Below are 25,463 nucleotides of genomic sequence, written 5' to 3' on the forward strand. Positions count from 1 at the left end.
GGAGGGGTACATGAATAAACTGATATCACATCCGAATGAGAGGGATCCTAAGGACATGAAAGTATGGTTAAGAAATGCTTAAAAGAATTGAAAGTTATTACCTATACAAACAAGGTGCACCTTCCTTCTCGGTGGCTCAATCATAAAAACTCCAAAGTTAAGCATGCTTAGAGCAATCCTATGTTGGTGACCTTCTGAAAATTTTCCTAGGATGCTTGTGAATGAGGACAAAGTATGTTGAAAGGACTCGTGTTGGTTTGTCCCAGTTTGTCTTAGGCAGAAGTTTTGTATGTTAAGGAGGTATATGAAAAATAGGTGTTTAAGATAGGTATATATGTTTGCAAACCTTTGGAATTGGTATGAACAATCCCGTTACTACATGGAACTTTAGATCTTCATATTTGTTGGTTGAATGGATATCCTGCCTAAGCTATTGGTCCTGGAAATCAGTTTTATCATGAGAATTTGATTAAGCTAGATAATCACGCATTGGAAGAGTGCTTGACAAGCTTCTTCAGATTATAATGGAGTTGGAGGAAATATTGTAAATGGAGATAGTTGTTTGAGAACTACTGACATAATAATAAGGCTTTATTAATTAAAAGCTATGTCATTGCTAGTGTTATCAAGGTTTAGGTGATACTGATTTTGGGCACAAACTTAGAACAAGAAACAAATGATGCCATTAATTTAACTTTAAAGGTGAAAGTATTTTAGCTCCAAGTAAAATACAAGTGATACAAGAGTTGAAGTAGCCAAGTCATAGATACGAGAACAAAGAGGCAATTTTTATATTCCTAATGTTTGTGTAACGACCCGAGTTCAGGAAGGGTACATGAATGAACTGATATTACATTCGAATGAGATGGATCCTAAGGACATGAAAGTATGGTTAATAAAGGCTTAAAAGAATTGAATGTTACTACCTATACCAACAAGGTGCATCTTCCTTTTCCATGGCTCAATCATAAGAATTCCAAAGTTAAGCATGCTTGGAGCAATCCTATATTGGGTGACCTTTTGGGAATTTTCTTAGGATGCATGTGAGTGAGGACAAAGCATGCTGAAAGGACCCATGTTGGTTTTTGGGGACAACTTTCATTTTTAGAAGCATTCAAGACAAGGGAGGATGGCATAGCCAGGTCACAGGGGATGCAGGGTGCTTGCATTTGAATGAGAACATGAGTTACGAGGAGCAATCTAGAGAAAATTCTTGCTAGAGTGGTGAAAGTGTCACAAGTCAAGGACTTGAACTTTCAAGGACGAAAGTCTCTTAAGGAAGGAAGAATGTAACATCCCGAATTTCAGAAAAATTTAAGTTAATTGTCTAAAATTATTGAGTTTAAATTACCCTTCATTTGGAAAATTGGGATTAAATTGAAATAATTGAAAAACTTTTATTGGTTAAATTGAAGTTAATTGATTAAATATTCGAACTAATTATCTTGAAAATATTGAATTTGTCTTCCCTTTGATCTTGGATTTTAGGGCCAACTTAAAAAAAATTAAGGAGATAATTAACTTCATGTGGTTTGAATTGATTTAAATATTTGGAAGGATTTAATTTGTATCAAATTGATGGATCTTATACCATTTAATTTTGGTTTTTAAAGCCTAAATTAAGATAATTTGAAAAGTTAAGTGATTTATTAATTTAATAGAATCGTTGGAGATTTTGGAGATATTGTGATAAAATATTTTATATATCTTTTTGAAATTTGAAAAAAAAAATAAAAGAATTGAGATTTTTCGAAATTAAATGAGAGTGAAAAAAGGCCAAAAATCGGGGAGAAAGCAATTCGGTTATTCAGCAACAGCTTCCACAAAATTGTCTATTTTCGGAGTTTGAATCGTTGGATCGTGCTCAAATTTGGCCAATCTGTTCGAGACATATAGAGTTTTATTTTGAATAGTTCGATCGTTGTTTAAACTCTGATTTGTTCATAATCACCGTTGTATAAAATCTATAAAACTAGAAATTTTCCTTCTCTCTCACTCTCGCTAACCCTCCTCATGCAAGACCCTCATTACCCGCCACTAGCCTAAAAAATTTATGTCGTCCGACAGCAAAACCCACTGCCTATCTATGGTTGCTACCGTCGCTGATGCCATTGTCACCAAGATTCATATTTTGGGTAAGTTTTAGAGTTCTTGGAGGTTCTTGACCACCCATTAGCTTTTGGCCCATATTGGTTGATATCTTTTACATTTCGCTTTTAGATTGAAGTTTGGGAGCATTTCTTATCATTGTCCAACAAGGGAAATGAGTTTTTTAACATTTACTATTCGAAGTTTGGAGATCAGTGGCGTGCTTTCTAGTAGGATTTACGATCGTTCGGTCCTTTCGTTGGTTTTAGTTCAAGTAAATTGTTGGAGCTGGTTGTCGAGATAACTGTCCTTGACTTAATTTGAGGTAAGTGAATCTATTACCGTAGTTTCCGTGTCAGGCACCCTAATTTAGGTTTATCAAGTTACTTATTAGGATCTAGAAGCTAGACTTGGAAATTGTAATACCTTATTGTGTATGTATTTTTTTTTTTTGGAGTTTGAGCATGTCTGAGACTGCGTGTCATGTCATGATATGATTGAAGGAACTCTTATTCAAGAGTACCTATGAGCGGAAGCGAATCTTTCCAATTCATTGTGACAGAATTACCATATATACATTCAAGCATACTAATATGCATTCATAATGCTAAAGAGATCAAGAGATCATACCAGTTGAAGACTTCTTCTTCACAACGAGTCTAAAACCCAACGTCTACCTCGAACAATCACCACTCGAACAGAAGGAAACAGAGATGACACCACCATTCAGAGCCCTCGATATTCTTGATGTGAGAATCCAAAATGTGAGCTTTGTTCGAATTTGGTAAAAGGGAGGAGGAAGAGAGACTGTACACAACGATCAAGCAAGTGGGAGCTGAGCTCGTCTATCGCATAGACAAAATGCGTGATCGTTTAGATGAAGTATACGATCGTGTAGTAAAAAGTAAGTGATCGTCTAAAAGATCGTGTAGGAAAAGGATAAGCGATCATCTAAATGATCATGTAGGAAAAGGTTAAGCGATCATCTAAACGATCATGTAGGAAAAACTAAGTGATTGTCTTTACGATCATTTAGTAAATATCGGGTGTTAAATGATCACTTAGGAAAAGGTAAACGGTTGTTTAGTAAATAGCGCGCAAAGGGGTAATCGGTAAGCGATTGCTTAGAAATATCGTATAGGTAAGCGATCGTGCAGGCACTATCATATAGGCAGTGATTTTCTGAGTGATGACACACTCTTTAACACAATGTCCGTGCATCTCATGCTTAACACACCATGAGCTATTTATGCATCTCAAAGTGATCTTTCAACACACTCATCCGTTATTAAAACAGAGACGTCGTCCCATTTCCTTTTTAACAGTCCAATGAATGTGATCTCATCATATTCATGACACATAAATTAATATCATATATTAATTATAGTATTTTTCCTCCACTAGATGTAAATCATATTTATATCCAATTTCCTCCAAATTAATGTATCTCATACACAAAATTAATTATATCATATATAATTAACTAGTTTGATTATATCATATATAATCGAACTCCCTCTTGTTAATTTGAACATTTCAAACTGACCCAAAACTTGACTCTCAACTTGTATCCAAGCTACCAAGGGGACCTTATGGACCTAAGGCTTGAAGCTCCAATGGTACGTGAATAGCTGACTAAATTCTTTAGTCACGATATCCACCATCCATTAACTGCCAGACATTCCACTAAAGACCGATAGTTGAACTCATCTTGCCATAGATATATTTCTATGTCCATTGGATATAACCAATCATCAGTACGATAACCCTTCACAGATGTTCGTAATTACAATAGGCCAATTTACCATTTTGCCCCTGTAATTACATCTTCCTTCTTAAATACCACCGATCTCTCTAATGAACAATACAACATAGTCCTACTATGTGTGAACACCTCTCGAGCCATGAGAAGGTGTGTGACGCCACATCGTTCAAGCCCCGTGATTAGCCCTTAAGAGAGCAATCTATCTACTTACCCCTGCTTTGGGGAAGGAGTGAACTCCATCTTGTGAAGCTGAGTTGTCAGCTCCCAAATCAGACGAATCCCCAAAATGATAGGTTTGAGTCGGCGACCTGGCCACTTGCACCCATGAAAATCAAAGGACCGCCCTCAATGATAGGAGTTTCCAACTCACTTGGGATTGAGGTCATGTTACCTATGGTCATCCTAGTGAAGTGAAGTCTCAGTCATGAACGGAGTTATATGACAAGACATTAACACTTCGAGATCATATCTTATACAAACTCTTTGTATAGGATGCATCTGTTCGTATGTCCACTACACGAATGGTTAGGATCAGACCATCTGTGACAAGTCACAACATTTGTAACAATTCCACAAAGCGGGCCGCGTCCGTAGTGTTACCAGGATGAGGTTTCCCTTCTATATCCATAAACTACAGACTATTTTGATTGTCACTTAAGACATGATCCACTTGTTTGTCACTACATACGTGCTTAAGTTACATAAAGATAACCAGGGATATTAAATTTATTGGAATGTGGTAAAATAAAAAACATCTAAATGTGTAAAGTCAAGAAGTGAAGTAAATATCATATATATTATATATCACAAGTGTTCTTACAAAGTTCTTTACAAACTATAGGACACAAGACGTTAAAGCGCAGACCCCAACAATCTCCCACTTGTCCTAAAGAGAAGTGGGGAGTACAAACAAACAGGTACAAAACAATAAACTAGGGCATAAAAACCCAATGCAACAAAATCTCTCACTTGCCCTAGTCCAGCTGCGGGCGGTCCCGTAGACCCATGCTTTGAAGGTGATCCTCAAACACTATACCCGTGAGAGCCTTCGTAAAGGGATCAGCAACGTTTTTCTCTAAGGCGATCTTCGTAACGATCATATCTCCTCAATGCACTATCTCACGGAACAAATGATACTTCTGCTCTATGTGTTTGTCACGCCTGTGACTCCTAGGCTCCTTGGAGTTTGCCACAGCACCACTATTGTCACAATAGAGTGTGATGGGCCTAGACATATCTGGATCAACTTCCAGCTCTTCAATAAAACTTTTTGAGCAAGACGGCCTCTTTAGCAGCTTCACAAGCCGCTACGTACTCGGCCTCCATCGTGGAGTCGGCGATGCACCCCTACTTAGTGCTCTGCCATACTACAACTCCTCTTTTAAGAGTAAATATTGACCCTGAAGTGGACTTTCGAGAATCCTTCTCAATCTCAAAGTCAGAATCCGTGTATCTAGTAAGGATTAAATCCCTAGACCCATACACGAGCATGTAGTCCCTAGTTCTCCGAAGATACTTGAGGATGTTCTTAACTGCGGTCTAGTGACCCTGGCCTGGCTTAGACTGATACCTACTGACTATTCCCACAACATAGCAAATGTCTGGCCTAGTGCAAAGCATCACATACATTAAACTGCCAATGACATATGCATATGGAACCCATCTCATGTCCTCAACCTCTTGAGGCGTCTTAGGACACATGTCCTTAAACAAAGTGACTCCATGCCTGAATGGTAGTAGGCTTCTTTTGGAGTTCTACATTGAGCACTTGAGCAAGATTTTGTCAATATACGATGCTTGAAACAACACTAGCACTTTTTTCTTACGATCCCGAAAGATTTGTATACTCAGAATAAACTAAGCCTCTCTCAAATCTTTCATTTAGAATTGGGTCGCTAGCCAGCTCTTAACTGCAATCAATAGACCTACATCATTCCCAATGAGTAGTATATCGTCTACATACAATACTAAGAAAGCTACTGAATCGTTGACCATTTTCTTGTAAACACAAGACTCATCAACGTTTTGGTCAAAGCCATACGATTTGATCGCAACATCAAATTGAATATTCCAAGATCGAGACGTCTACTTCAGCCCATAAATAGACCGATTCAGTTTGCAAACCTTTTGCTCTTGACCTTGGGCAATGAATCCTTCGAGTTGCACCATGTAAATGGTCTCCTCAAGATTGTCATTCAGAAAAGCCGTCTTGACATCCATTTGTCAAATCTCATAATTATAATAAACTGCAATGGACAGAAGGATGCGGATCGACTTGAACATGGCAACAGGTGAGAAAGTCTCATCATAGTCGACTCCCTCCACCTGGGTATAGCCCTTTGCCATAAGTCGAGCCTTGAAGGTTTGCACCTTCCCATTAGCATCCCGTTTGCACTTGTAGATCCATTTACAACCCATAGGTCTTACCCCATCAAGCTGATCTACAAGATCCCATATCGAGTTGAAATACATCGACTCCATCTCGAGATTCATGGCTTTGAACCATTCATCCCGGTCAACATCCTCCATTGCCTTTTTATAGGACAACGGATCATCAACGTTTCCATCTGTCACCACAGCTAGGATTTTCGTGAAACCCAGATAGCGATCAGGCTGGTTCGTAACCCTCCCACTGCGTCGAGGTTCCCTCAACTCTTGAGGTGGGACCGACCTACCAAATGAACTATCATCAACAACTTTGGTTGTTGACGCAGGTCCTTCAATAACTCTTGTTGAAGTTTCATTAGTTTCTTTGGAAAGCTCACTTAACACGACTTTACTATATGGATTGTGATCCCTGATATGATCCTTCTCTAGGAAAGTAACGTTCGTGGAAAAAACACCTTGTTTTCAGACAGATCATGAAAGTAACCTCCTCGTGTACCTTTGGGGTAGCCTACAAAGAGGCACAATCTCGATCGTGATTCCAACTTCTTGGGATTTACCTCAAGCACATGTGCTGGGCAACCCCATATACGGAAGTGACGTAAACTAGCTTTACGCTCATTCCACAACTCCAAAGGTGTTCTTGCAACACTTTTAGAAGGAACACAGTTGAGAATGTATACCGTAGTCTCCACTGCGAAACCCCAAAACGAGTCCAATAAGGAAGCGTAATTCATCATCGAACGAATCATGTCAAATAAGGTTCTGTTTCTCCTCTCTGCTACACCATTTTGCTAAGGTGTACCCGATGCCAAGAGTTGGAAAACGATTCCATGTTCTAATAAATAGTCCTGGAACTCATAATCCAAAAACTCTCCACCTCGATCTGATCGAAGTGTTTTTATTCGTCTATCCAAAGCATTCTCAACTTCGGCCTTAAATAATTTAAACTTTTCAAAAGATTCTGACTTTCGTTGCATCAGATAGACATACCCATATCTCGAGTAATCATCAGTAAAACTCATGAAGTACACATAACTTACTCGAGCTCGCACATTCATAGGACCACAAAGGTCAGAATGTACTAATCCAAGAGGCTCTTTGGCTCGATAACCTTTTCCAGTAAAAGGTCTTTTAGTCGTCTTACCTTCAAGGCAAGATTCGCACACTGGTAAAGAATTTTCCTCTAGCTCGCTTAGAAGGCCATTCTTCAAAAATCTCTCAATGCTATTGAGATTGATGTGCCCTAATCGAAGGTACCAAAGTTCAACATTTTCTTTTGGAAAAACTCGTTGGTGTTTAGATTGAGTTATGGCAGATTTCAACATCTCTATGTTATGAAGGGAACTTAAGGCTAACGGTCTTAGCATATACAAGTTATTTTCCAGTTTAGCTGTACAAAATTCAACACCATCCTTATGAATAAACACTTTATTCAATTTAAAAGAAAGAGTGTAATTGCATTGTAACAAACACTTTACATAAATAAGGTTTCTTTTTAGTTCAGGAACTACAAAGATGTCTTTTAATATAAGAAACATATTTGGTAAAGTTAACTAGATACCTCCCACTGCCACAGTTGAAACGACATGCCCGGTGCCTACTCGCAATGTCATTTCACCAGCCTTCAGCTGTCGTAAGGATCTAATCCCTTGAAAAGAAGAGCATACATGATTAGTGGCGCCCGAATCTACTATCCAAGCAGAATCATCATTCTCCACTAAACAAGTTTTTAATACAAGTAAATCATATTTACCTGTGTCTGCCTTAGCCTTAGCCTTGGCTGCCTTCTTTTCCTTCAGATAACAAGGACAATTCCTCTTCCAGTGTCTATTCTGGTTACAGTGGAAACATTTTTCTTTTTCAACCGGTGGTGGACACTTCTTCTGGGCGATAGGTGGCGGGTTAGCAGACACATTCCCTTTCCCTTTACCATCCTTCTTCTTCTTCCCCTTTCCAGAGTTAAAAGTTGAAGGTGCAAACTTTGTTCCTGAGGTCGAACCTCGATAGAACCTTTTAAAGGACGAGACAACATTTGCCTCACCTCCCTTTTTCTTCTTACTTTTCAACAAGGATTGGTAAGTCTGCAACTCGTTAAGGAGAGTGGTAAGGGAGTAGTCCACTTTGTTAAGAATTGTATTGCTAACAAAGTGGAGGAAGCTCTCTGGCAATGAATGCAGGATAATGCTAACTTGACTGCCCTCATCAATTTTAGACCCATTCATTTCTGTCACGTTAAAGTGGACCATTATATTTAGCACGTGTTCACGAACAGAGGTGTCTTCCTCCATTTTAGAGCTGAAGATGTGTTTCAGAGCCTCATGCTTGAGCTGTCCAGACGACTATCCTAACATTCCCCGTAGAGACTCCATGATCTCACATGCTGAGATCATGGACTCGTGTTTCTTGGCCAATACGTCACTAAGACTGGCCAAGATATAGGCTCGGGCCTTCTCGTTTGCCTGTGTCCAACGCTCGTACGTCGCCCGAACATTTCGAGTAGCGTTCTGAGGTGGAATTGGAGGACATTCCTTCATAAGGACAAACTTCAGATCCTCAATGATAAGTATCGTCGAGAGCATATGTTTCCAACTTGAATAGTTTTGGCCCTTTAGTTTTTCAGCAATAAGTAAATTGATAATGGCTGTAGTCATTAAAAACTGTTGCTGAAAAAATGAATAACCTTTTATAAGACTTTGCAAAAACCAAATTTTTAACCAATTAGTTTTAGCAAAATAGATTCCAAGTACCCTAAGTGAAAAGACTTTTATTTTGCAATGTGCCCCAGCAAGGTAAAACAAACATCACTAGTGGGGTGATCAGATGCCATTCACTGGCATGAAACATTCTCAATCATTAGGCAGAACCAACTCTTGGAACTAAACCTAATAGCCACCGTTTTTTCGGTCTAGATTGAAGGATCTCATACTAAGAGTTCCATGAGCAGGCTTAGATTGTTCCGATTTCACAGTGATCGAAACACAAACGACATACATTCCATACATACAGTTATGCATATAAAACTCATTATCAGCATGCTTAGAATACAATAAAACACAAAGAAAAAGGTTCATACCAGATGAAGACTCTCTTCGTATGTGTGAACCCACAGTAGCGAAAAACCTCCCACCAATCTACCAGCACCTAGCGAATATGTCGACTGCAACAGCACAATCAGAGTGTACACGAACAATGCAGCGGGGACGACACCACCACAAGAGGGTATCCTCGGTGTCAAAAACCCAAAGAGTGGGCTCTGGTGAGTTGGTAGAGGACGGAGGAGAAGACGTCGTGTAGACGATAAGCAAGTGGGAGATGAAACTCTGCTATCGTATAGCGGAAATGTTTATCGTATAGTAGAACTACACAATCGTGTAGGAAAAACTGAACGATCGTTTAGGAAAAATGTATACGATCGTTTAGAGAACGCGTGAGGTACATGATCGTTTAGATGAACGAGCTTCTATCGTATAGGCTCTCGCGATCGCTTTCATGGATTCTTTTTGGGTGCGGGAAATACGAATGCACAATTGTATGAAATGAAAACGATTTTCATTGTTTTAATCCGCCGGTTACCATAGCCTTCGCAGCCTCACTTCCCACGTCCGAACGTGGATCAATCAGTTAATTATCAAATAATTAATCAATTAATTTAATTAATAAATATAATCATATTATATTTATATTCTATAGTTTGATATCATATATCTACTATAGTATTTTCTCTCTTACTTGATATAAATCATATTTATATTTAATTTCCTCCAAAATGATGTATCTCATACATTTAGCCAATTATATCATATATAATTGAACTTCCTCTTGTCAATTTGAACATTTCAAATTAACCCAAACACTGGTTCTCGACTTTATCCAAGCTACCTAGGTGATCTAATGGACCTGTGGCTCGAAGCTCCAATAGTACGTGAATAGCTGAATAAACTCTTTAGCCACGAGATCCACCATCTATTAACTGTCAGTGATTCCACTAAAGACCAATAGTTGAACTCTTCTTACCACAGATATATTTCTGTGTCCATCGGATATAACCAATCATGAGTACGATGACCCTTCACAGATGCTCGTAAGTACAGCTAGGCCAATTTACCGTTTTACCCCTGTAGTTACATCTCACTCCTTAAGTACCACTGATTCCTCTAATGACCAATACAACATAGTCTAACTATGTGTGAACACCTCTTGGGCCAAAAGAAGGTGTGTGGCGCCACATCGTTCAAGCCCCGAAATCAGCCCTTAAGGGAGTCATCTATCTACTTACCCCTGCATCAGGAAATGAGTGAATTACATCTTGTGTAGCTGAGTTCCCAGCTCCCAAATCAGGCGAATCCCCAAAATGGTAGGTTTGAATCGGCGACCTGACTACTCGCACCCATACAAATCAACGGACCGCCCTCAATGGCAAGAATTCCCAACTCACTCAGGATTGAGGTCATGTTACCTATGGTCATCCTAGTGAAGTGAAGTCTCTATCATGAATGGTGTTATATAACGAGACATTAACACTTCGTGATCAGGTCTTATACAAACTCTTTGTATAGGACGCCCCCGCTCGTATGTCTCCAACACGAATGATCAGGATCAGACCATCTGTGGCAAGTCACAACACTTGTGACCATTCCACAAAGCGAGTCGCGTCCATAGCGTACTAGATTAAGGTTTCCTTTCTTTATCCATTAACTACAGACCATTTTGGTTATCACTCAAGACATGATCCACTTGTATGTCACCACATACATGCTTGAGTCACATATAGATAACCAGGGATTTTGTGTTTATTGGTTTATTGTAAAGCAAATAAAATAAATAACTGAGCAAAACAATAAGATATGAAGTAAATATCATATATTAACAATCACAGGTGTTCGTATATATTGTTTACAAACTATAGGACACGAGACTTTAGGGCATCAACCCCAACATAGAATAGTTAACCCTTAACAATCTCGCGTAAGTGCAACCCCTCGTTTTCGGCCCCAGAGTCCCGCCCTAAAGTACCCATCATAGGGAAAAAGCAGATTAGGACAAGAGACTAAGTAACTTATCCTCTTATAGGAGATCAAATAAAGAAACGCACAAAACAGTCATCATATAGGGGGACACACCCAGGGTTCCAGAGGCGATGCGCAGAAACTTTATTCAATCTAACAAAAGAGACCGCGGGATATGCTGTTGCACTTTCTGCTCCCACTTACTATGAACATTCTCTCCATCCACCTTGATATTGACCTACCCAAACACCATCCTTTAGGGGGACACACCCAGGGTGTCACGAAGCCGAGGATAGATCTCACGGTATGGACTATAAAGGAGAAACACGAGAGGTGAAAATGAAACATCAAATGCTCTAAGTATCTCCCACTGAAAGTTCTACCTAGGGGTTTATTAACCTAGACTATCCAGCTACTAATAATGATCTAAGTCATTTATTAAGTTTGCTCAAAAACAACTTTTGTCTTTGAAATTTTAAAAAGAAAAAAAACAAATCTAAGTAGTCACATTAAACTCTTTAATGGATTGGCCTTAACTTGAATGCATGCATCATATCTATCTAAATCACCTTTCCAAGTAGGTTCCCAGGTAGGGGTGTTCCGTTGCCGTCATCTTAAATACCCCAGCCTAGATACAACCCGCCTTAGACAAAACAAAAGGTCTATTATAGATAGATTTGCTACATATTAATCTTTAACTAGTTATTTTAATTCTAATTTCATTTTATAACCATTTATAAAATAAACAACTTAAACACACATACCACATAACGAAGTATTTATAACGCTAATAAATATTACGTTAAAAAAATAAAGCATACATAAATATAACCCTTATATTATATGATGCATGAGCATGCACATATGTAAATTAAATCATGCTTCACTAAATCATAACACTTATAATAAAGAGAATATGCATGACCTAAGGTGGGATTTATCTATATGTTATGATAAAAAAATATATATACATCACATGTATAAAACCATGGATTAATGGACCAGGATGAACCAAAACAAAACCAGAATGAGAAAACAATCTATTTACATAATTCAGTTGAGCAAATCGATTCACAAGCGAACCGGATCTTGACCCACCGGGCAAAGCTCCCTTCGTTTAGTAAACGCCTCCAGGTAAATGATCGTGTAGCGCACACTAGACGATAGCGTAAAAGCTAAACGATCGCATAGACAACAATGAGGCCGTGAAGCCTGATCGTCTAAATGATCGCTTAGCACGCTAAAGGTAAACGATTTACCATACAATTACTCCGCGATCGTATAGTCAGTAACTAAGTGATAAGGCTTGCTAAGCTATACGATCGCCTAGTGCGCGTGCACGTTAAATGACAACCAAGCATCCAATACATAGCGATCGTCTACCTCATTGTCTACACGACACGACCAACACTTGATCATCTTCTTCCATGAAGAACAACAACTCTTTCTCCGACTCGAAAGCAATTAATTGTGCCCAAAAAACACAGGGGCCTTTACAATTAACTAGAGAATTCAATAGACCGAGGTTACATCCCAGAAATTTCCATTAATTCACACATCCACGAACGAATTAACTATTCAAATAGAGAGTCAACATGTTGCACCCATCGTGAATGTAAATGAAATTCTCTTGTAGCAATAAATTGGAATATCAGAAACTGAGTGCTCTGATACCAATTGAAGGAACTCTTATTCAAGAGTACCTACGAGCGAAAGCGGATCTTTCCAATTCATTGTGACAGAATTACCACATATACATTCAAACATACTAATATACATTCATAATGCTAAAGAGATCAAGAGGTCATACCAGTTGAAGACTTCTTCTTCACAGCGAGTCTAAAACCTAATCGTCAACCTCAAACAATCACCACTCAAACGGAAGGAAATGGAGATGACACCACCACTCAGAGCCCTCAGTATTCTTGGAGTGAAAATCCAAAGTGTGGGCTTTGTTCGGATTTGGTAGAGGAGAGGAGGCAGAGAGACCGTACACAACGATCAAGCAAGTGGGAGATGAACTCGTCTATTGCATAGACAAGATGCTTGATTGTTTAGGTGAAGTATATGATCGTGTAGTAAAAAGTAAGCAATCGTCTAAATGATCGTGTACAAGGGTAAGTGATCGTCTAAACGATCATGTAGGAAAAACTAAGCGATCGTCTATACGATCGTTTAGTAAATATCGGGTGTTAAACGATCGCCTAGGAAAAGGTAAACGATCATTTAGTAAATAGCGCGCGAAGGTGTAATTGGTAAACGATCGCTTAGCAGTATCGTATAGGTAAGCGATCGTGCAAGCATTATCGTATAGGTACTGATTTTCTAAACGATGACACATTCTTTAACACGATGTCTGCGCATCTCATGCTTAACACACCGTGAACTATTTATGCATCTCAAAGTGATCTTTCAACACACAAATCCATATTAAAACAGAAGAGACGTCGTCCCATTTCCCTTTTAACCGTCCAATGAATGTGATCTCATCATATTCATAACACATAAATTAATATCATACATTAATTATAGTATTTTTCCTCCACTAGATATAAATCATATTTATATCCAATTTCCTCCAAATTAATGTATCTCATAAACAAAATTAATTTATATCATATATAATTAACTAGTTCGATTATATCATATATAATCGAACTCCCTTTTGTCAATTTGAACGTTTCAAACTGACCCAAAACTTGACTCTCAACTTGTATCCAAGCTACCTAGGGGACCTTATGAATCTAAGGCTCGAAGCTCCAACGGTACGTGAATAGCTGACTAAACTCTTTAGTCATGATATCCACCATTCATTAACTGTCAGGCATTCCACTAAAGACCGATAGTTGAACTCTTCTTGCCATAGATATATTTCTATGTCCATTGGATATAATCAATCATCATTACGATGGATGCTCATAATTACAGCAGGCCAATTTACCGTTTTATCCCGTAATTACATCTTCCTCCTTAAGTATCACTGATCCCTCTAATGAACAATACAACATAGTCCTACTATGTGTGAACACCTCTCGAGCCAAGAGAAGGTGTGTGGCGCCACATCATTCAAGCCCCGGAATTAACCCTTAAGAGAGCAATCTATCTACTTACCCCTACTTTGGGGAAGGAGTGAACTTCATCTTACGAAACTAAGTTGCCAACTCCCAAATTAGACGAATCCCCAAAATGGTAGGTTTGAGTCGGCGACCTGGCCACTCGCACTCAAGCAAATCAAAGGACCGCCCTCAATGGCAAGAGTTTCCAACTCACTCAGGATTGAGGTCATATTACCTATAGTCATCCTAGTGAAGTGAAGTCTCAGTCATGAACGGAGTTATATGACAAGACATTAACACTTCGAAGTCAGATCTTATACAAACTCTATGTATAGGACGCACCCGCTCGCATGTCCACTACACGAATGGTCAGGATCAGACCATCTGTGACAAGTCACAACATTTGTAACAATTCCACAAAGCAGGCTGCGCCCGTAATGTTACCAGGATAAGGTTTCCTTCCAATATCCATATACTACAAACTTTTTTGATTGTCACTTAAGATATGATCCACTTCTTTGTCACTACATACATGCTTAAGTTACATAAAGATAATCAGGGATATTAAGTTTAATGGTTTGTGGTAAAATAAAAAACATCTAAATGTGCAAAGTCAATAAGTGAAGTAAATATCATATATATTATACATCACAAGTGTTCTTACAAAGTTCTTTACAAACTACAGGACACGAGACTTTAGGGCATAAACCCCAACAATGATCTGTGGAACTACCCATGAAATATTTGTATATGATGCATGATTAGACTAGTAGGGGCGATATACCATCTTATCTCGATGCATGTATTTTTACAAAGGACTGATGAGTCCAAGTTCATGTTTGACGGTGAGCCTTCAGGCCGCTAGACTTGCATGAATCAACAGGTTCGTGTTCATGTTACTTTTTTCATATTTGACAGTGTGCCTTCAGGCCATTAGGCATGCGTGAACCGACAGGTACACGTTTATGTTTCTTTTTCCATGATTGATGGTGTGCCTTCAGGCCACTAGACATACATGAATCGACAGGTTCATGTTCATGTTACTTTTTCCATGTTTGACAGTGTTCCTTCAAGCCACTAGACATGCGTGAACCGACAGGTACACGTTTATGTTTCTTTTCCCATGATTGACGGTGTGCCTTCAGGCTACTAGACATGCATGAATCGACAGGTTCATGATCATGTTACTTTTTCCTATGTTTGATGATGTGCCTTCAGGCCACTAGACATGCATGAACTAACAGGTACACATTTATGTTTCTTTTTTCATGATTGACGGTGTGCCTTCAAACCACTAGACATCCATGAACCGACAAGTACACAATTATGTTTCTTTTCCCATGATTGATGGTGTGCCTTCAGGCCACTAGACATGTGTGAACCGACAGGTACACGATTATGTTTCTTTTCCCATGATTGACGATGTGCCACTAGACCAATAGACATGCAAGTTAAGGTGAGTCAAGTTATCCCCTTAGTTAGCCATTCAAGAACAGCTTCACCATGAAAGTTCCACTAATCACAAGCATTCACTACATGTGAATGCACAGCCTGATCCCGGTAATGGGATCACTTACTGGGTATTGTTATACTCATTCTTTATTTCTTTATATTTTTTAGGGAATGACAGGAATAGGTTGGCAAGTGACAGACAAGACCCGTGACAGAGCCATATGGGGACAAGATAAATCGCTTCCGCTCAGTCTTTGTTTTTGTCATTTAAATGTTTTGAAACTAGAATTTAATGTGAGACAGCAAATTTTAACGTTTTGAATGTTTTCTTTTTTAATATTATTTTCTAAAGGACTCCGAATAAAAGTTTTATTATTTATTATTTATTATTTATTTGTTTTCGAGTTTATTTTTGAAAAAACTATCCTTATTGTTTTAATGATTTTTTTAACAAAATATCTGGGTTTTAAATGTGTATTTAATCGTAATGGCCTTTGTCAAAGTACTCGAAAGGTCGGGTCATTATAGAACCCATTCTTCATTGCTTGAAAAGCCCCAATACCGATTGAATCATTGAAGTAATTATTGGCGATAAAACCACCGATGGGAATGGAAATAATCTCGACGCTGTTAGTGATTGCATTGCCGAAAGCTGCAAAAAGGTCATAAAAACAACCATCGGAGCAGCAGATCCTTTAGACAGTAATGCGAATGGAGGAAACATCGCCCCGAGCAGTGTCAATGCCAAGGCTTGAGAGTCTAGCATCGAAAATAAAATTACAAGCGACAGTAGTTGAAGTATGGGTTCCATGGCCTGGGAGGAGTCTATAAAACAAATGAAAAAAAAAAGATGTAATAATGTTTGAAAAAGAAAAAAAAATGTAACAATCTTTGAGAGAGGAAGCATACTTCAAGTTGGGAGAAGACGCTTCGATGTAGAGAAGAATGGGTAGGGGATGTAGAAGATTAGGGCAAGAGGGGAATGGGGAAATGCAAGGATAATAAAAGGGGGAAAGGAAAATACATAAATTTGAGCAAAAACATAAAAAATGTTAGCGCTCAAACGATTTTTTAAAAAAAAAAATTGGGCTTCCGCTTTTTTCTCTCTCTTTTGATAACATTTTTATAAAATGGTATAATAAAAATCTATAGAAAGGTATATTTCTTGTAGTGTGTATTGATTTTTTCTTCCATGCACACAATAGTCCCTTTCAATTTTCGATTTGTTGCATTAAAGAACATCAAATCTTTACATATTTTGTTCAAAATAACCATCTTTTTTCTTTGTTTTTTTAGTACAAATATAAGATATATAGAGAGAGAGAGCGAATTACAAAGACAAATAAATAAAGAAAGAGAAATATCTAAGTGCATCTTGAACTGTACCTAGTGAAAAGCTTCTCTTATTAAATTTGTATGGTTTGTAATTGGAATGAGGTAAAAAAGATGGAAACGACATAGAATACACCTAACTATTGTTCATAAATAAAATAATAACTTAAAAGGATTAGTTAAATAATAGTGTAAATTATCTTTTAGGTCCTTATATATCTAAATTATACAATCAAATCTTATGAAATAAGTCAAATCATCCCCTAGTTAATGGCTCGACCAAATAATTCATTGTGATGCGAATGTGGAAAATTTTAAAATAAATCAATAATAACTAAAGAGAAAAAATATACTTTGGCACAACAAGAAATCACACTTTTCCTGACGCTTGAAATCGTCAAAAAATGGTGGAAAACGCGTCGGGAGATCCTCTCCCAACGACATATTGATCGTCAGGAGTTTGGTCGAGAGAAATCCGTCAGGTGAAGAACTCCCGACGCCTAAAAGGACCCACAACCCCCGATGCCAAATACAAGGCGTCTCGGGAGTTATAGGAACTCCCGACGGGTAATATACGTCGTCAAGAGTTCCTATAACTCTAGATGATCTCTTCCACTCATTGGGAGTTATAGAAACTCCCAACGGCCCTCGATTTTGTCAGGAGTTACGAGAACTCCCGACGGTACCTTCTTCGCATCGAGAGTTCATGTAACTCCCGACAGTCCCTTCCTTGCATCGAGCGTTCAATTTTAACGGTTAAATATTAACTTTTAAAATTTTTTAATTTTTAATTTTTAATTTTTTTTAAATTTGATCTGAATAATCTGTAAAACATCATAACCAACTTTTAAAAAATCACATAAAAAATAAAACAAACAAACGAAGTCCATGTTATTCTTTATTACCTAAAATAGAGAAAAGTTACAAAATAGTTTATAAAAAAAATATGTCTTCAGAAAAACATGAAGAAATAAGATGAAAACAACACAAGAAATATGTCTTCAGAAATACACAAAAGAAAGACATGAAGACAACGTCTGGAACATAGCATCTTCAATAATCGTCCAACCTCATCTTCGAACAGCATCCTACAATAAAACAAAAACACTCAAATGTCATAAACTTTCATAAACAAACAAAAAAACTCCAAGTTCAACTCCAAAACTAGTATCACGAAACTCAACCCACCCCCTACAACATATTCAAACTTCATAAACATCCATGAACACACAAAAACTCCAATTTCAATGGCAAAAAGAGTATAACTAAACTCTACCCACCCCTCACGACATTTTCGATGCTCATAAACATTCAAAAACACACAAAAACCTACTAGTTCAACTCCAAAATGATTATAACCAAACTCTACACACCCCCACAACATTCAAATTGTTGGAAATGTCCTAGAACTCGCAGTTCGTGTTAAACATTCTATCTGTCAATAATAATGACTTGTTGATTTTGCATCTTATTATGAAAATCTAATAAACATATCTTTGGCTATAGTCTGAATACTGTAATTTTATGTAGTGACATAAACAGGATCAAGTTGACAGTATAAAGCCTAAATGGTCTAAGAAGTATATGGACAAAATTGGGTATCTCATCCTGGTAACACTATTGGATGCGGCCCACTCTGTAGTTGTTACAAGAAGTTATAAAGTGCTACAAACGATGTAATCCACAAATCGTTCATGTTGAAACGTGAAAGTGGGGGCATCCTATGCAATGAGTTTACATATAGACTGGACCACGAAAATAGTCACTTTTCTTTATAAACGATTGTTTATTGTTAAAACTGACTATTTCATTTATCAAATAACCTAGATTAACTCGATCTTAATCCTGAGCTAGCTATGAACTCCTGTTTGTTCCGGATTATCCTTTGATCTGCAAACGGTGAGAGTAGTCCAAAAGCACTACTCAATAAGCTTAATGATAGAGAAAGGATTTGATTCATAAGATTATGAACCAAAATTGTTTATTAGAGGGTTAGTAGGAACTTAAAGAACAAGATGTATTCATAGGGGTAAAACGGTAATTTTGATCTAGTTGTGATTACGAACAACCTGTGAAGGATTGACTTACTAATTATGGTTATAAAATGGACATAATATATCTACAGTGAGGGGAATTCAACTATGGGCTATAGTGGAGTGTCCCATTAGTTAACGATGGGGGTTAGATCGGACTAATGAGTTTAGCCGATTAACCTTAAATCGTTGGAGCCCATGATCGGTAGGTCCATGAGGTCACCCTACTAACTCATAAATGGTTAAGCTTTAGAGTAGCTTGAGAAATTAATTTGAAACGTTCAAATTAAACGGAACAGGAAAATATATATTTAAATATGATTTAAATATATGAAGATGATTATTGTGCAAAAATTAATTTAATATTTGATATTAAATTAATTAATATTTTAAATTAATTTATGAAATTAATTTTAGAAAATTATTTTTCAGTTTTAAAAAATTCAAAATGGTTTTTTAAATCAAATTTTGGTTTTAAAAAAAAATTGGAAAATTAGTTTCCATGCACCGAAAATGGAAAAACTTGATTTTCCAATATCATCTTCTTCATGCTCACACAAAGTCCACTTCCTCTTCTTCATTAATACTCCAAGCATGAGCTATAAGCCATGCAGGTCTCTTCTTTGCATGTTCATCTGCAATAAATAAAGAAGATTGGAGTAAATTGAAGGCATGCATTACACAGAAATTTTGAGAGAAAATTTCAATTGGAAGAAGGGTTCTTCGGAAGTGTGTTGCTGTGAGTATTTCTCTATTCTTCATCACTTCAAGCTGGTCTTGAGTCCCACAAGTCGATCTAAAGCTCCAAGAGGATAGTGGAAAAGATCTTGAGGTGGTTCACGGTGATCTTTGGTGAAGACTGCTGCTGATTAATCAAGTTCTTGAAGAGTTCTACAAAGTTATGATCTAAAACCCTCTTATTTAGATGATCATGCTTAGTTTCTACCACAATTAGTGAATTTGAATGCTTATGGATCCTTGATACTTCCACTGCATGTTTTCTTACACTAACACAAACTTCATAAACATCATTGAATACATAAAAAACTCAAATTTTCCCCCCAAAAAGATCTAAACCAAACTCGACCCACTCCCTACAACATATTCAAACTTCATAAACATCCATAAACATACAAAAACTCCAAGTTCAACAACAAAACGAGAAAAACGAGTATAACCAAACTCTACCCACCCCCTACGACATTCCCGACACTTATAAACAACAAAAAACACACAAAAACCTACAAGTTCAACTCTAAAACTATTATAACCGAACTCTACCCACCCCCACAACATTCAAACTTCATAAACATCAACGCAAAAAATTCAAATTTTCCCCCCAAAACAATCTAAACTAAAATTGACCCACCCCCCACAACGTATTCAAACTTCATAAACATCCATAAACACACAAAAACTCCAAGATCAATGGCAAAACGAGTATAACCAAACTCTACCCACCCCCCACGACATTCCCGATGCTCATAAACATCCAAAAACACACAAAAATCTACAAGTTCAACTCCAAAACGATTATAACCGAACTCTTCCCACCCCCACAACATTCAAACTTCATAAACATCAACAAACACAGAAAAAACTCATACTTTCCCTCCAAAACAATCTAAACCAAACTCGACCCACCTTTCACAACATATTCAAAATTCATAAACATCTATAAACACACAAAAACTCCAAGTTCAATGGCAAAACGAGTATAACCAAACTCTACCCACCCCCCATGACATTCCCGATGCTCATAAACATCCAAAAACACACAAAAATCAACTCCAAAACGATTATAACTCTACCCACCTCCACAACATTCAAACTTTATAAACATCAACGAGCACACAAAAAACTCAAACTTTCTCCCCAAAAGTATCTAAACCAAACTTGACCCACCCCTCACAATATGTTCAAACTTCACAAAAATTCATAAACACACAAAAACTCCAAGTTTAACGGCAAAATGAACAAAACGGGTATAACCAATGGCAATACAAAGTATTTATTGGTTTAATTTGGACTTTTTTAGCCTTTCACGAACACTATGAGCTACTTTCTCTCTCTTTCTTTACATTTTTCTTTTTAAAATAAAAAAGTATTGGCCTTTTTTCATGCTTCAGATTTCAGTTTAAGTTACATCTATTTTCACCTCCCTCTCTCTCTCTTAAATTTGTGGCCTCAAATCTCTCCCTCCTGTTTTATGTTTTGGTTAATATTTCTTTGCAGCCTAAACTACAAATAAACTATAAGACTTTGCGTAATCACGTTCATTATTTCACAAACTCTTTTTTTTTCTTAATTACAATTTCAATCCTTTCTCAAGTATTTTCAAAATTATAAAATTTTTATTCTTTTAGATGTCAAAATTTGATAGATTTTGAAAAATATCATTATAAGTAAATAACAAAGAAAAATTCATAAGGGTAAGGAGTGATTATAAATTTTGTTATAGGTGATTTTGGATCTATAAGAAAGGCTATGAAGGAAGTCAAAGTTTTAGATAAAGTTATAGGTAATATTGAAACCAAACAAATCCAAAGTAAGAAATAGTATAATGGCGATCAAAATCATAAGAAATTATAGAAATTGGAGAGAAGAAAACTCACGTAAATGTAGGAGCAGAAGGCGGTGATAAAACTAGCGAAGGACGACGGCGAGTAGTAATGAATGGACCACCTCTCTCTCTTGGACAAACCAGTGAAGGATGAACAGTATAACGATGGTGACCACCTCTCTCTCGGATGGTACCAACGGACCACCTTTCTCTCTCTCTCGGCGATGAACAGACGGCGGCGACCACCTCTCTCTCTCTCTCGCCTAGGGTTTCAGTATTAGGGAAGAAGAAGGCAGATGATCTGCCTTCTATGCGATCTGGTTTTTGTACCAGATCTCCCGACGACCTTCGATAGTCTTCGGGAGATCTGTCGGGAGTTATTATAACTCCCAACGAGTAATGTCCCACCGTCGGGAGATAGTTTCAATCTCCTGACGAGTAGTATACGTCGGAAGTTCTTTCTAACTTCCAACGCGTTCCTTACGTCGTTGGGAGAGACCCTATCTCCCGACGGGCAATTTACGCATCGGGAGATCCTCTTTTTCTTGTAGTGTGGTACATAAGAGTTTAAATTGAATAAGAAGAGGATGGTAATAGCGAGCGACAACAAAATGTTGACACGAGGAAGGGTTAAAGAGTAAGTGTTAGAATATCTAGTATTAAGATGTTTTAATTTAGATTATTAAATGTAATATAGTCATGTTTGATTTTATTATGTAAAATGTCCAATGGATCTTCTTAGTGTAGTATTTAATGGTCTCGCCTTATTGTAATAGTTTGAGAAACCTTAACGTAGTGCTCCAAGTTTCTCCATCTTTCGTATTCTCTCTAAAATCTTTACAGTAAAGATAGGGAGAAAAAAAATGGCAAATTTTTTTTTATATAAAAAAAATTATTATAACTATTTTTATTTTTAAAATGACAACACTCTAATTATTTAATGGTTTGTTAACTTAGGTACAAAATTGAAATATTTTATAAACGTTTTGGGGCTTTATTATATGAATTTGAAATTTATGGAGTATATCAACTAATTACCCAAAATTTTTCATAGACAAAAGAAAAATAATAGTTTTTACCCTAAATAATATCGGTGATAGTCGATTCGATTTTGTCGGTTCTGGAGTCAACCAATAACCAAACTAAACCAATAGTACCAATAGTTTTACAAAAAAGAAATCCAAATCAATGTCCAAACAAGAACAAAACAAATGGATTCGTTTTTATTTGGTTCAATTTATTATTGGTTTGATTTTCGATTTCTTACATTTTTTTTCCAAATTTTTATTTTTATTTTCAAATTTATTTTGAATTAGTTCTTTTTGCTGATTTTAAATTAAAATTAGGTCTATTTCTTTTATATATATAATTTTGATTTTTTTTCTTAGCACTTTTCTAAATAAATTAAAAACATACAAACACCATAATAATAGAGATTTTTTTTCTAAACAACAAATATGTATGCACCATAATAATTAAAATACTAAAAAAACTCATTGTTAGAGTTCATTTTTAAGGGTATATGTATACCCTTGGTTCGGTTTGATTTTGATTAGTTTTTCAAATAAAAAACTTATCCGAACCAATATTTTTTAGTTTTCTCTTAATACAAATCAATATGTTCAATTTTATACTAAAAAATCGAACCAACCCATTGGATCGATTTGGATTGGGTTTGATTTTTTAGTTTTTCGATTTTTTGTTGTACTTCTATTAAATAATATGAATCATTACCAACTGATCCCAATAGTAGACATACAAAGGACAAATCACAACATTAAAAGCTAGTGGGTTGAGTTTGTTGCCTAGATAATGAAATTTGACAACGTTGAGAGGCTTAGTAAGACAATCAACAAGTTGGAATATAGATGAAATCTATGTAATAAATGTCAAGTTAGCAGTGTAGGCACCTAATTGTTTTGGTATAATTTTAAGGATTATTATCGAATAACAGAAAATGAACCAATTTATTTGCAAATATAACAAACTGTCACTATCTATTCGTGATAGACTGCGATAGACATCTATCAATGTCAGTGATAAAAGTCTACATGGCCTATCACCTAATAGATGTTTATCGTTGTCTATTAGTGATAGACAGTAAGATTTTGCTATACTTGAAAATATTTTCTAACAATTTTTACTATTTAAAATCATTATCCTAATTTTTAAAGCTCAAAGATAAAAATGAATTTTTTTCAAAGTCTAAATTTCATAGCTAAAATCTAAGGATATTTTGAATAATGAAACAAGATAATGAATGGATTGAAATTTTCACATATCCATGAAAAACTATACTGTAATAAAAAGTAATTTTATTGCATCATAATCATATAAATGGATAAATGGACCAACAAACCCCATTTCCCATTTCTTATTTTACTTATTCGTGGCTTTATAATAACTTACTAAATGAGTAGTTTATTCAAAGAAGGAGCTCAAACACTTCCTTTAATGGCGTTGCTGTAGCCATTATCAAATGCCTTATTCCACAGCATTATTCCTCCATACTTGGGAGAACTTTTAATCCTTGGAAGAACCTGAGAAATTAGCACGTTGGTCCGGAAATAAAGCCGCCGCTAGGGCGTGGTGCAGGTGCCGCTGGTAGCCCCATGTACAGCTTCCAACCGGAAACCCCGTCCACCGGTTCCAAGAATTCAGGAGATTGTTGGTGTTTCCATTTGCATACATACATGGCGGTTTGTTGTAGAATTGAACCCAAAGAATCAAACAAACCAGTTTTAATAGCGGCGTCTAAGTGCGCGTGGGGATCGGACACTGTGGTGCGGCGGCGAGAATGACTCGGCCTTGTTCTTCAGTTGTTGAGCCAGTACGTCCAGAATTGGCCAGAGCCAGCTTCGATATCGAAATAACACCTCCAAAACGCAATTACCGAGGGGTCGTGAGCTCGATGACCGCCAAGGTAGTTGTTCCAATGAAATTAGCGACTTGTCTTGCATCGTCAGCGGAGGAAGTGAATAACTCCCTGGCGCGCCACCGATGGAGAGGAGGACTTTGATTCCTCGACTTTGGGAAGATTTGATTTGGTTGCTCAGGAAGGCGCACCATTGTTATTAGGGTGCAATGACCAAGCAGGTTGAGAGGAGTTCGTCCGCTACCAAAAGGAGGAGAGAAATGCTATGTTGACGATCTTGTAGTTTCCAGTAGCGCAGGTGGAGGCAAGAGAGCCTTCATTGCCGTTTTGGCCCCAGTAAGATGGTGATTCCGCAGCGTTGCAGGATCGGAATATGGAGCGAGGAGGAAGATGATGGATAGGGTTGTGGTAATTTTTGGGCAGCCATTGTTTCAAAGGAGCTTCTCTTTTTCTTTTTTTCTTCTTCTTTGTGATATTCAGTCTGAAGTCAATTTATAGGAAGGGAAGGAGAAACATCACATGGATTGACCAAGTCATGGAAAGAAAATAATATATTAGAATAATATGATCTTTGGAGAAACTCTTGTCATTTGAGATCTACAAAATATTACAAAATTATCAAGGAATGGACTATTTTTCAAAAGAAATATAATATATATATATATATATTCATAATCATATATCGTTTCTTCAACACTTTGAATTAGATTAAAAAATCTAATTTTTTAATAATTTTGGAATACATAATAAATTTATAATGTTTCATTTTCTCTTACATCTACCAATAGTTTTTTCTTGAATCATTTTTAATTCATTAAATTGTGATAGAAGAGGGAACACTCTTTTTTTATGGTCTATACTTATGACATAATTACTCTACATAATCTAAATTTAAATTTTTTTTA

The 25,463-nt window shown here is 36.8% G+C and overlaps 1 pseudogene; it reads right to left on the bottom strand.

Annotated features, from left to right (window-relative positions):
- Positions 1-23,978: 23,978 nt before the first annotated feature.
- Positions 23,979-24,986, bottom strand: LOC120067430 (annotated as a pseudogene).
- Between the last annotated feature and the right edge of the window lie 477 nt (positions 24,987-25,463).

Source organism: Benincasa hispida, chromosome 12 (assembly GCF_009727055.1).
Source record: "Benincasa hispida cultivar B227 chromosome 12, ASM972705v1, whole genome shotgun sequence".
Classification (NCBI taxonomy): domain Eukaryota; kingdom Viridiplantae; phylum Streptophyta; class Magnoliopsida; order Cucurbitales; family Cucurbitaceae; genus Benincasa; species Benincasa hispida.